Here is a 14,460-nt window from a genome sequence, read left to right as displayed (position 1 = left end):
TTAAGCGTTTATCTGTAATTGTTGCGTACGGCCACTTTATCAAGAAAACAATTACAGCGCAGCACTCTGCAGTATGCTCCTTAAATGTCTCTGGGTGGGTTTTACTGATCTACAACACTGACCGACCGAAGTCTGTGCTGTGGGCTTCACTAAAATATGCAGCGTGCAACGTCACTCCTAGCTACTGTCTTTTCAGTGTTGGAGCAAGTGTTGTGATCCTATGATGTTTGCTCCCTCACTGAAGGCAGCGTGGCAGCTGGAGGATGACGTTGCCTAAATTATTATTATTATTTTTTTTTAAATAAAGTAAATTTTATTAAAGTTTTGTTTCAAATATACAAACAAGTAATCATAAAGCACAAAACCTTCTCCCCCTTTCCACATGTGAGTATTGCGTCATGATAGATGTCAAGGATAGACAGAATTCAATATTACCACCACAGATGAGAATCCTATGTTAATTGATACAGTGCAGCCAACTTAGGTTGATATGCTTTATCAGTTTGTTATAAATCCAACTAATGGCATAACAGTATCAGGTAATGGTAAAGAAAATCCCTCATTAAATGATGACTTGGCTAAAGATTAGACTCCAAGCTGCTCCCTAAAGCTCTATCTCTTGTGAGTCTGGTGCCAGCCCAGGCGTTTCCAACCATGGAGCCCACAATTTCATATTTTGCCAAAGTTCCTCTCTTATAATGGACATATTTTTCCATATGCAGCAATCAGTTTACTTTTGAATTTCTGCTATTGGTGGTAACTCATCTCTCCAGTGCTGAGCCAATAGTTTCCTTGCTGTACGTACTGTAGAAGTCTGGCCACAGCAGCTTTACCCATGTGGTCACATATCTTGCACATCCCCAAATGTATGTAATCTTGGTTATCAAGAGGATCCCAATAGATTATGGTGATCTTGTCAACCACTCCCCATAAAAGTATGTTGGGCAAAACTTCATCATGTGAAGGAGGGTTCAGAATCCACTCTACATCTCGCACATAAGGGTGAATTTTGTGGAATAATGGCATGAGCTGGTGTTCAGTATACGCGATAGATTAGGAATAGCTGGGACATACGATAGGCTTCATTCACTGATCGCTTAGGAACCAGATGTAAAGGGAACTTGTCGCCATGAATAACACTGTTAGGGTAAGTTCACACAGGGCGTTTTTTCTGCGTTTTTTTGCTGCTTTTTTATGCTAATTTTCAGCTGCTTTTTACAGTACCAGCAAAGCCTATGAGATTTCAGATATCTCATGCACACACATTGTTTTTTTTGTGTCATCAGTATTTTGTGCTTTGCTGTTTTTTTTGGACATAGATCCTGTCACTTCTTTCAGCATTTTTCCAGCGTTTTATCAGCGTTTTCCACCCATTGACTTGAATTGATGGTGAAAAAACGCTGCAGGTTTACTTTTCTTGCAGCGTATTTGCTGTAGAAAAGTAAAGGACAGCCGGATGTGACATCACTCGGCTCTGCTACCTCTAGATGGCAGGCTGCATGATGCGTCCATACAGCCTGTCATCCAGCAGAGCAGACCCGAACCCCATTCACTTGAATGGGGGGCCCAACAATACAGTGATTGACACACTGTCATATGCATGACAGCATGGCAAACACCGCTTGTGATCGGTAGAGAAATCATCCCTGCCAGTCAGAGCCGCGGTTCCCACACTGTCGGAAGACAGCGGGAGCCCTCAGCTGTGATCGGAGGTATAAAGTTTACCTTCGGTCACCGGTGTCAGCTGATGGAGCTACCATCCCATAACCTGACACCTATATCCGCTAATTGAGTGCAGTCAGTGAGAGCAGGAACGGCGGATGGGAGTTTTCATCTGCCGCACCTTCGCTATAAATAATAAATAAAAAAAGCGGCGTGGGTTCCCCGCTATTTTTGAGAACCATCCAGACAAAACTCACAGCTGGGGGCTGCAACCCTCAGCTGTCAGCTTCAACAAGGCTAGTTATCAAGAAAAGAGGGGGGGGGGGGGTCATCACGCTTTTTTAAAAAGTTATTTAAATAAAGAATTAGAAAAACGTTGTGGGGTCCCTCCCTTGTTTGACAACCAGCCTTGTTAAATCTCACAGCTAGGGGCTTCTATTCTCAGGCTGGTAAGGGGCCATTGATATAGGCCCCCCAGACTAAAAATACATACTTTGTACTGGCTAATGGGCACGCTGCAGTGAGGGCGATATAACTACTCCCACTTAGGCGGGAACAATAATTATCAACGCCGTCCATCGCTACAAAGTCTCCCAAACGCACAGGATAAATACGCTGCCACCAGCTCCGATTTCTTAATTAATAATGGGTCCAGAGCCAACCCAAATTATTAGTGTAATTCACTTCAGAGGATGTGACAGTACGTTATAGAGCAAGGAGAAACGAAGCTAGTAATTTTATATATTTTACTCCAAAATATAGGCAGTGTTTACAAAAGGGGTAAAAGTGTATTATAAAAGAAGACAAGTGTCGTATGTACAGTACAATTATAAATAGGGATTAACGGTGAAAATCGACTTGCGGTTCTTTCATATTCAATGGTACGCCGTGTGCTGGCTGGGGGAGGGGACCTTCCCCACTTATTTTCATGTCGGATTGCACAGCCTGTCGTAGCTGAATCCCCCTTCAAAAGACCGCCCTTTGTCTGGACCTCTGAGTTTTATACCTTTGCCCAAAACTAAGGGTCTCTCCCCCTGGATGACCTAATGGGGTGGGCAGAGCTATGGAATGCACTCCTCTTTCCTGAGGATTGAAAAACCATCATCCCACATATCTTGGTGTATAAACATCGTAGAAAGATGACATCCATGTTGTTATGCTCAGCGTGGCCTAGGGATTCGTTTTAGTATAGACATTGGGTAGCTGGGTGACCCAGCTACGTAGTAATTCGTTTCTCGCTTTCTGCTACCCGCTGGGCTCCCGAAACCCACCAGTTAGGAGCCCTCTGGTTGCACATACCAGATATATAACTTTCAGATCTATGTAACTATTTGGGGTGGAATTACTCCATCTTGAATAACTCTGATTCACAAAGGGCACATGGTGTCAGACAGAAGACTGGCTTTCCCAGCTCAAAGCCATAAAAATTCCTCAGTGAACGTTGCTGGCACGCTGGTCTCACATTACAGCTATATAGCTGGGGGGAGGGAGAGTGGCTTAGAATTCCAGCCTGTGCTGGCAGGCAGAGGAAACTTCAGCTGAGAACTCTGTATGTGTAATTGAAGTAATAATACATTCTTCCTATTTCCTGACAGTGACATTAAGCTGACTTAGTAATGGAGAGGCGTCAATAAGAATACTAGTCCAGCTGTAAGTTCATTCTATTGCTATTCACTCTATCACTATTCACTCTATCGCTATTCACTCTATCGCTATTCACTCTATCGCTATTCACTCTATCGCTATTCACTCTATCGCTATTCACTCTATCGCTATTCACTCTATCGCTATTCACTCTATCGCTATTCACTCTATCGCTATTCACTCTATCGCTATTCACTCTATCGCTATTCACTCTATCGCTATTCACTCTATCGCTATTCACTCTATCGCTATTCACTCTATCGCTATTCACTCTATCGCTATTCACTCTATCGCTATTCACTCTATCGCTATTCACTCTATCGCTATTCACTCTATCGCTATTCACTCTATCGCTATTCACTCTATCGCTATTCACTCTATCGCTATTCACTCTATCGCTATTCACTCTATCGCTATTCACTCTATCGCTATTCACTCTATCGCTATTCACTCTATCGCTATTCACTCTATCGCTATTCACTCTATCGCTATTCACTCTATCGCTATTCACTCTATCGCTATTCACTCTATCGCTATTCACTCTATCGCTATTCACTCTATCGCTATTCACTCTATCGCTATTCACTCTATCGCTATTCACTCTATCGCTATTCACTCTATCGCTATTCACTCTATCGCTATTCACTCTATCGCTATTCACTCTATCGCTATTCACTCTATCGCTATTCACTCTATCGCTATTCACTCTATCGCTATTCACTCTATCGCTATTCACTCTATCGCTATTCACTCTATCGCTATTCACTCTATCGCTATTCACTCTATCGCTATTCACTCTATCGCTATTCACTCTATCGCTATTCACTCTATCGCTATTCACTCTATCGCTATTCACTCTATCGCTATTCACTCTATCGCTATTCACTCTATCGCTATTCACTCTATCGCTATTCACTCTATCGCTATTCACTCTATCGCTATTCACTCTATCGCTATTCACTCTATCGCTATTCACTCTATCGCTATTCACTCTATCGCTATTCACTCTATCGCTATTCACTCTATCGCTATTCACTCTATCGCTATTCACTCTATCGCTATTCACTCTATCGCTATTCACTCTATCGCTATTCACTCTATCGCTATTCACTCTATCGCTATTCACTCTATCGCTATTCACTCTATCGCTATTCACTCTATCGCTATTCACTCTATCGCTATTCACTCTATCGCTATTGTGTTGGGGAATACTCGCTTGTTTATTACATACTCTGCATGTGCCACTGTAGGCCATGTTACACCTCACAGACCTTCTGCATAGTCCATAGCACTTCACATTAAGTATACGGCTTTGAAACGCAGTCACTAAACATGCCGGACCTCTTTGTCCAGTTATCCATGGAACACAACAGGCACCAACACACGACTTTAGGTTGCAGTCTCTAAACATGCTGAACCTCACTCTGTCCAGTTACCATGGGAGACCGCACAGTTTTACCATACTATGGGTTACCTTCCAGGAGCTCCTGCTCCACACGCTGACTCCTGTCAGTCCTCTCTCCTGGGGAAGCCTGCGATCTGGGATCACCGTCCCTGTGACCAGTGCGCTCCCGACAGTCCATATCCTCAGACGGACGATAGGTTCCCCAAAGCAGTGCCATTACAGACTCTGCACATACGGCCTCTCTGTGTGCTGTTCAGAACGTCCGTCCCCACTTAGAACTGTCCAACACACAGGCCACCAGATCCAAGGCCTCACTATGTGCTCCTCATGACGTCCGTCCCCACCTGGGACCATCCAACACACAGGCTTTCCAGGACCTTACATACAGACCAATCGGGTCCATACATTCTCCCATGTCACACCATGGTCACATTATATAGTTGTAACCACTCGGTGGGAGGTGTGTGTGGTTGCTTGGACCCGCCCAGCTCTCCGACCAACCCTGCAAGACTCCCTTTACTAACTACACAAATACTTGTGGGACTACATGTCCCAGAACAACCTTACTTCAGGCTTACAGTGCAGACTCCCTCTTCGACACATACTGGCCATTTACAATCATGCTGGACATGGTTTCACAAACCCAGTTATGCCTCCATGCATATCTTTAGGAGCACATGCAGCGCCCCCTAGCTGTAACGGGTCACTGCATCACACTATTCATTTTATCTATTCATTTTATCCTATCTGCAGGAATTTTTTTTTTTCTGTCTGCACTCAACTTTATTGGCATGCACGAAGAGAAAAAATAAATGTACCAAAAAACGCCCTGTGTGAACTTACCCTTAACCTGCAGATATGGGATTAATCTTCAAGTTAACAGCGTTATGATGCTGCTCGTCGCCTGTACACAGCCGAATGCAGCAGGGAGAAAATCGTCTTTATTCTCCCCGCCAGCATATGATGTTCAGTCATAGGAGTGGCGCCGGTTCTCAACGCTCTGAGTATAGAGCGGCTGCTGTAACTGCACCCCCGGCCCTGATTGACAGCCGGCGGCAATGCAGAGCCAGTGATTAACCCCATATCTGCAGGTTAACAGCGCTTAATAGTTAAGCTCTGATGTATCCGTAAGGTATTTTCCTAATGATGTACCAAAGAGTTTAATATTCTCTTATTGTAATTTTTTTTTAATCTTGAAGTTATGCAACTCTTCCTCTGCGTTATACACATGTTGCAGCTACAAATATCTATAAAATTGTGAATGCAGTAGGGCATATGTATACCTTAATTGCTTAAACCCCTGAGCCTCTGTTAGCTGGCAGACTCCTTAGACCAACCCATTTTCATTCTCCATACCATACCCTGATGGCTTGTGCCCCTTCTCAGCTGGAACGGTTCAGAGTTTGGCTTACAGCTGATCATATAGTAATTGACCCTGAGAAATAAATTGTCCTCAAACCCCATCTTCCTCAAGACAGGCTATAAATAAGCCCACTCTACTATAAAACGGTTTGGCGACATCAAGAGAGCATGGCACTCAATGACCTATATTATTTGCTGGTACCTGCATAGTCCGATATAACCTAAGATTGATAGCTGTCAACTTGTTTGACATAAAGCCTGTCTGATCTGGATGTACCACTGCAATTCAGTACAACACTAGAGCACAGGGTAGTGAAAGCTTTTACAAGGATTTTAATAGAGGGGCCTATAAAAGTCAGAAACCTTAATGTCTTTTTCCTCCTTGTCAGTGCAGCAATAACTGCCTCTGTTAGATGCTAGCAGTACCTGGCCATCCATTATTTTGTGGAACACATGCGGAAAGTAAGCGGATCAATGCATTGCTGCGTTTTTCCCAGAACGCAATTCCGCCGTGGGAAAAAACTCAGCATGTGCACAAAATGTGCGGAATGCATTAAAAATGATGGGATGCTTATGTAAGCGTTTTATTCGGCGGAAAATGGCCGAAAAGCCGCTAAAAATCCTGATCGTGTGCACATAGCTTACTATACTATTAGCATACTATTATTTAATCTGCCAGTCTATACAATTCTACCAGGATACAGTGAAGTCCAGGGGTCTCAATCACACGGACTTGTCCTGAAACCTGCTGACATCAGTGATTCTTTTCAGTAGAATGTGCATCTTTGGACACACATTCAATTGAAATGTATTGTGGCGCAGACACCAGCTCTGTGTCGTGAAGAAGACAGGACGCTGTTCACCCAGGGAATGGAGGTCAGGTGAGAAGAATATTATTAAAAAGAAATTGTATGTGAAGCGTGGTAGAATTCGGGAAATTACTACATTATGGGGAATAGGATGGAAAAATACTACAAGTAGGGGAAAACTCTTACAAGATGGGGTTATTGCTTTATTATTATTTATTATTATAGCGCCATTTATTCCATGGCGCTTTACATGTGAGGAGGGGTATACATAATAAAACAGATACAATAATCTTGAACAATACAAGTCGCAACTGGTACAGGAGGAGAGAGGACCCTGCCCACAAGGGATGGATGAGGATACAGTAGGTGAGGATAGAGCTAGTCGTGCTGTGGTTTGGTCGATAGGTGGTTACTGCAGGGTGTAGGCTTGCCGGAATAGGTAGGTCTTCATGTTCTTTTTGAAGGTTTCGATGGTAGGTGAGAGTCTAATATGTTGTGGTAGAGAGTTCCAGAGTAGGGGTGATGCGCGAGAGAAATCTTGTATGCGATTGTGGGAAGAGGAGATAAGAGGGGAGTAGAGGAGATCTTGTGAGGATCGGAGGTTGCGTGCAGGAAAGTACCGGGAGACGAGGTCACAGATGTATGGAGGAGACAGGTTGTGGATGGCTTTGTATGTCATGGTTAGGCTTTTGTACTGGAGTCTCTGGGTAATGGGGAGCCAGTGAAGGGATTGACAGAGGTGTGAAGCTGGGGAATAGCGGGGGGACAGGTGGATTAGTCGGGCAGCAGAGTTTAGAATAGATTGGAGGGGTGCGAGAGTGTTAGATGGGAGGCCACAGAACAGGAGGTTACAGTAGTCGAGGCGGGAGATGATGAGGGCATGGATTAGGGTTTTTGCAGATTCTTGGTTTAGGAATGTACGGATCCGTGAAATATTTGAGTTAAAGGCGGCAGGAAGTGGAAAGGGCTTGGATATGCGGTTTGAAGGAGAGATCAGAGTCGAGGATTACCCTGAGACACCGAGCTAGTGGGACTGGGGAGAGTGGGCAGCCGTTTACTGTAATGGATAGGTTCGTTGGGGGGGGGGTCGCATGAGATGGGGGGGGAAAGACAATGAATTCTGTTTTGTCCATGTTAAGTTTTAGAAATCTAGCGGAGAAGAAGGATGAAATAGCGGATAGACATTGAGGGATTCTGGTTAGTAGGGTGGTGATATCTGGTCCAGAGATGTAGATCTGTGTATTATCAGCATAGAGATGATACTGAAAGCCGTGAGATTCTATGAGCTGTCCCAGGCCAAAAGTGTAAATGGAGAAGAGCAGGGGCCCTAGGACTGAACCTTGTGGGACTCCGACAGATAAAGGACGAGGTGAGGAGGTGGTGTGTGCATGGGAGACGCTGAATGTTCGGTCAGTTAGGTATGACGAGATCCAGGATAGGGCCAAGTCTGTGATGCCAAGGGATGAGAGGGTCTGTAGTAATAGGGAATGGTCCACTGTGTCGCTTGCTCTTGGTGGTTAATAGGTCATTGGTGACCTTAGTTAGAGCAGTTTCAGTGGAGTGGTGTGACCGGAAGTCTGATTGTAAGCTGTCGTAGAGGGAGCAGGAAGATAGATGGGAGGACAGTTCAAGATGGACGTGTTGTTCCAGTACTTTTGAGGCATAGGGAAGAAGTGATATAGGGCGATAGCTAGATACAGAGGATGGGTCAAGAGAGGGCTTTTTGAGGATAGGTGTGATTGAGGCATGTTTAAAGCTTGAGGGGAAAACACCAGTTGTTAGTGATAGGTTGAAGAGATGGGTTAGGGTTGGGAAGAAGACTGTGGCGAGGTTTGGGATGAAGTGGCAAGGGATCGGGTCAAGTGCACAGGTGGTGAGATGCGATCTTGAGAGTAGAGTGGAGAGTCGATCTTCTTTAATGGTGGAGAAGTTGGTTTTGGAGGTGGAGGGCTGGGTAGTTGGGAGGAAGGGCTCTGGGGGTTGTTGACTAAAACTGTCTCTGATGTTCTCAATCTTCTGCTTGAAAAATGAGGCAAAGTCTTCAGCTGAGATGAGTGGGGAGGGAGGAGGTGCTAAGGGACGGAGGAGAGAATTGAAGGTGTTGAATAACTGTTTAGGGTTGTGAGACAGGGAGGATATGAGAGATGAGAAGTAGGTTTGTTTTGCTGTGGCGAGTGTGGTCTTGAAAGTAGTGAGGGACTGTTTGAATGCGATGAAGTGCTCGTTGGAGTGGGATCTTTTCCATCTCCGCTCAGCAGCCCTGGGAGCTCGCCTCAGTTCTTTGGTCAGGCTGGGGTGCCAGGGCTGTCTGTTGATTTTGCGAGCTTTGGTATATGTGAGAGGGGCAAGAGATCACAAAGCTGCAGCTATTGTGGTGTTAGGGTACCGTCTCACATTGGCACTTTGGTCGCTACGACGGCACGATCCGTGACGTTCCAGCGATATCCATACGATATCGCTGTGTCTGACACGCAGCAGCGATCAGGGACCCCGCTGAGAATCGTACGTCGTAGCAGATCGTTTAGAACTTTATTTCGTCGCTGGATCTCCCGCTGTCATCGCTGGATCGGTGTGTGTGACGCCGATGCAGCGATGTCTTCACTGGTAACCAGGGTAAACATCGGGTTACTAGTAACTCGATGTTTACCCTGGTTACCATCGTAAATGTAAAAAAAAAACAAACAGTACATACTCACATTCCGGTGTCACGTCCCTCGCCTTCAGCTTCCCGCACTGACTCTGAGTGCCGGCCGTAAAGCACAGCACAGCGGTGACGTCACCGCTGCACTCTGCTTTTACTTTACGGCCGGCACTTACACAGTCAGTGCGGGAAGCTGAAGGCGAGGGACGTGACACCGGAATGTGAGTATGTACTGTTTTTTTTTTTTTTTACATTACGATGGTAACCAGGGTAAACATCGGGTTACTAAGCGCGGCCCTGCGCTTAGTAACCCGATGTTTACCCTGGTTACCCGGGGACTTTGGCATCGTTGGTCGCTGGAGAGCTGTCTGTGTGACAGCTCCCCAGCGACCGCACAACGACTTACCAACGATCACGGCCAGGACGTATCGCTGGTCGTGATCGTTGGTAAATCGCTTAGTGTAACGGTACCCTTATATAGAGCGCCGGCGTCTGCATTGTGTAGGGAACTTATGTCTGTTAGAGGGAGGAGTGATTCAGAGAGTGAGTGTAGATCAAGGTGTTTAAGATTTCTGCGAGGGTGTGCAAGTTTGTGGGGTGGGGATTGTAGACAAGGAGTGGAGAGGGAAGAGAATGTGAGTAGATTGTGGTCAGAAAGAGGAAGAGGTGAGCTATGATGTTCGTCAGAATTACTATACAGTGCTAATTGTAAGTCTACGTTCACATTAGCGTTCGGCGCCGCAGCGTCGCCGCATGCGTCATGCGCCCCTATATTTAACATGGGGGCACATGGACATGCGTTGTGCTGCGTTTTGCGACGCATGGCCGCAAGCGTTGGGCGCAGAGAACGCAACAAGTTGCATTTTTTTTGCGTCCAACTTTCGGCGAAAAAGGACGCATGCGTCGCAAAACGCAGCATTTTAGCGTGCGTTTTGTTGCGTTTTTGTTTGCGTTGCGTCGCCGACGCAGCGGCGCACAACGCAAATGTGAACGTAGCCTAATACAGTAATTTTGTATGTGGCCAATTAGAGGACACAAAGAAGAAATCCAAGTTATAAAAATAAGCATTCAAATTAAAGTGTGAACATTTTTGGGAACACTAAAAATGCTGCTTTCTCCTATGCCTCATTGGGGGACACAGGACCATGGGTGTTATGCTGCTGCCACTAGGAGGACACTAAGTGAATACATGAAAAATTAACTCTGCAGTATACACCCTCTGTCTGGCTAAGATTGAACCAGTTCTTGCTTAGTGTCTGTAGGAGGCACTTGGTTCTGTTTCAGACCCCGACGTTTGTTTTAAATTTTTCATGTCTTTTTCTGTAAATTTGTATTTTTTAACTAATGGAGTGAAGGGGCGACGGATCCTTTTCTAGGGTCTGTTCTCCCCCGAACCATCAATAGGCGAGAACGCGGAGTATACTCCCTGTACCCTCTCCTGCGACGACCGGGGCACGCCTAATATCACCTTTGGGCGACTGCTCCTTTATGGTCCTGGTCTCTCCCCTTCCCCCTTCCTTGAAGTACGGCAAGCACATGAGGTTTTTCCCCTCCATGTTCCTCTCCGGGGCCGACGAAATCTACAGCTGGATGGACAGAGGCCCTCACCTAATGGCGTCAATTCAGCAATTTTACCGCTGGAGAAGATGGACGCTATAGGGAGGATGGATTGAGATCATGCACTTAGAATTAACGGAGGCGCTGCACAGGATATGACCTCTGTGAGTATGAGCCTGTTGAGCTTCGCTGCGAGACGAACGGTGCTGGTCCTGGTCCCTGGGGTGAGGAACCGCTGGCTAGGTGCCAGCGGCGGTGCTTCCGGTGATCATCGCGGCCCCTTCTTTATCAGCCGGCAGGTCCCAAAAATTTAGTCCCTGGCTTTTTGCCGGAATAGGCCGCAATTAACATGGCTCCGCTGGAGCTCCGCCCACGTTTCTGGCACTTCTCGTCCTGAACGAGAGGCACTGCTTATAGTCTCGGGGGCCATATTTTCTCTAGTCACCTTCCACGACGGCATATGGAGGTTGTCTCTTTGCCCTAATGGGGAACAGGAAACACAGAGAGGTTAAAAAGACCTCCCACCTCCCACTTGCCAGTGTTTTTCTTGTTCCCCATGGGACAGGGAGAGGTTTTCCATGTGCTGTAGTGGCCGGCGGCTACGGTATCTTCTCAGGCTCTGCCTGTATAGCCGGGCAGCAGACGGTCGCTCTCAGCCGCCTCCTTTTTGCTGCTCCCGTCGTCCTACTTGCAGGTGCCTCGGGACCCCCTCCCGGCCTTCCCGCTCCCCCACGAGGGCAAAGCAGGCCTGGGATCCCTGACCGGGGTCCTCCCGGAGCTGCCCGGCGTTCTCCTCCTCCATGCTGTCGGCTCGGCGTTCCGGAAGTGATGTCAGCGGCTCTCGCACGTCACTTCCGGTTTCCCCATACACTGAGAAGCCGGTACTTCCGGGTTTCGCCGGCCGGCGTGTCGGACCTCAGAGCGCCCTCACTCGGATCCTGGAGGGGGAGGGGGATGACTAATCGCTGAAGGCAGGTGCTAGGACGGCGTCCATAAAAACCTGCTGAACCACCACTGAGGTAAGGCTATTTCCCCCAGTATGGATGGTTCTTTGTGCCCTGCGTCTGCGGAGCCCAGCGCCACCCCTGCCTCTGTGAGTGTTTGCAGGGATGGGATCCGGGAGGAGTGTAGTTAGGGGTTAGAAATCCTCACCCCTCTCTCCCTTTGTATATTTCAGGGAGAAAAACCTGCCCCTAAAGGCGCCTATAGGAAGAAGTTCCCTGTCTGTTCCATTAAATGCCCTCCTAATTGGGATAAGAAACTCTGCCAGCCATGTACTGACAGAATAATTAAAGCTGAGCAGCCATCACTGTTGGATGAGATTCGCTCACTAGTAAAACAGGAAGTACAATCTTCCCTGGCAGCCTTTACGCCTCCTCCCCCACCTCCACCTCCGCAGCCGCAACCTCATTCCCCGGCTAAGAAGAGGAAAATCCAGGTTGTTGAATCTGACTCCGATTCGGACCCCTCTCATGCCTCATCTGTTGGCTGGGAGGATCCGGTTTCACCTAAAGCTGAGGTCAGGAAATACCTAGTCTCTGCTGTCCGTAACACCATGGGACTAGAAGAGGAACCTGTACCGCAGTCCATACAGGATCAGATGTTTGGTGGTCTTTCATCAGAAAAGAGAGTGGGCTTCCCAGTTCATGCTAACATTGTCAGTATGATTAACCAGGAATGGGATCTACCTGAGAAGCGTCTCAGTACCCCTTCAGAAATGAAGCATAGATTTCCGCTAGAGGATGATCTTATTAAATTGGACATTCCCAAGGTCGATGTGCAGGTGGCTAGGGTCGCCAAGAGAACTGCGCTCCCCTTTGAGGATTCTTCACAATTGAAGGATCCCATGGATAGGAAAATTGAAAGTCTCCTCAGGAAATCATGGGAAACTTCTACGTCCGTCCTTAAGGCTAACGTCGCCTCCACCTGTGTGGCTAGAGCCCTCTCCTGCTGGCTTGAGAAATTAGAAAATCACATATCTCAAGGTACCTCAAGAGGCGAGATATTGGATTCCCTCCCCATTCTGCATAAAGCTGCAGGGTTCTTGGCGGACGCTTCTCTGTAATCTGTAAGAGTCGCCGCCAGATCCCTTGTACTTTCTAACTCTGCCAGAAGAGCTCTCTGGCTTAAGCTATGGAGTGGGGATATCACCTCTAAGGCTAAGCTCTGCGCCATACCCTTTAAAGGGGATTACGTTTTTGGTCCAGCCCTAGACGATATTCTCGGTAAGGCTACCGACAAAAAGAAAGCGCTCCCGAAACAAAAGCAGCCCAGAAAACGTTTTTTTCGTGGCCCACAACCTCAGCCCTCTCAAACAAGAGGTAAAGGTAAAACCGGCAGGTGGAGCTACGCAAAGGGTAGGGGAAAAAATATTTTCGTCCCGCAACAGCAGCAGTCCCAACAGGACAAACAATGACTCCGACCCGGTGGGGGGAAGACTCTCGAAATATGTGGGTCAGTGGGAGAATATCACCAGTTCCCACTGGGTCCTCAACGTCATCAAGGAGGGCCTTTTAATAGAGTTAATTTCTCCCCCCCCCTCAGGGTCTAAAGATCACTACCCTTCCAACATCAAGGGATCGCAGTCTGTTGTCCTTGGGTCTCAAGGATCTTGTAAGATCAAATGTAATCTCCCCAGTCCCACAATCAGAATGGGGAAAGGGACATTACTCCCAACTTTTCCTGGTTCCCAAACCTTCAGGAGACGTCCGAATTATTATAAACTTAAAGGGTCTGAATCAGCATGTGAAATATCGCAAGTTCAAAATGGAGTCTGTAAGATCTGCGATCCCTCTGATAGAACATCACTCCTTTATGGCAACCATCGACCTCAAGGATGCGTATTTCCACATTCCTATTCACCCGAGACACAAAAAATATCTCAGGTTTGCGATACAGGGGAGTCATCGGGTGGAGCACTATCAGTTTGGAGTCCTTCCCTTCAGCATTTCATCAGCACCGAGAGTGTTCTCCAAGGTGATGGCAGAAGTAGTCATTCATCCGGAAACAAGGTGTTTGCATAGTGCCCTATCTGGACGATCTTCTGATAGTAGCTTCCACCGAGGTAACCCTGATATCCCATGTCTCTACCACCCTAGAGATTCTGAGATCCCTAGGTTGGATTCCAAACCTAGAAAAATCTCAGCTTCAACCTGCAAAAACCAGGAGATTTCTGGGAGTAATTCTGGACTCAGCAAAACAAATGTCTTTCCTCCCAGACGATCACAGACTTCCCTTAGTAACAAAGATCAGGAAGTTCAAAGAGATGAGGTCTCCTACTCTACGGGAAGGAATGTCGCTGTTGGGCTCCATGACAGCCTGCATACAATCGGTGGCTTGGGCTCAAGCTCACTCAAGGACCCTCCAAGCCCACATTCTAG

General features: G+C 46.9%; 1 protein-coding gene across 2 annotated transcripts in view; it reads left to right on the top strand.

Moving 5' to 3' along the window:
- Positions 1–14,460, top strand: part of NCAPH2 (non-SMC condensin II complex subunit H2) — a 189,557-nt gene that overhangs the window by 67,835 nt on the left and 107,262 nt on the right. The gene's annotated exons all lie outside the window — the stretch shown is intronic.

Source organism: Ranitomeya variabilis, chromosome 5 (assembly GCF_051348905.1).
Source record: "Ranitomeya variabilis isolate aRanVar5 chromosome 5, aRanVar5.hap1, whole genome shotgun sequence".
Taxonomy (NCBI): domain Eukaryota; kingdom Metazoa; phylum Chordata; class Amphibia; order Anura; family Dendrobatidae; genus Ranitomeya; species Ranitomeya variabilis.
This window is presented reverse-complemented; position numbering and strand designations above follow the sequence as displayed.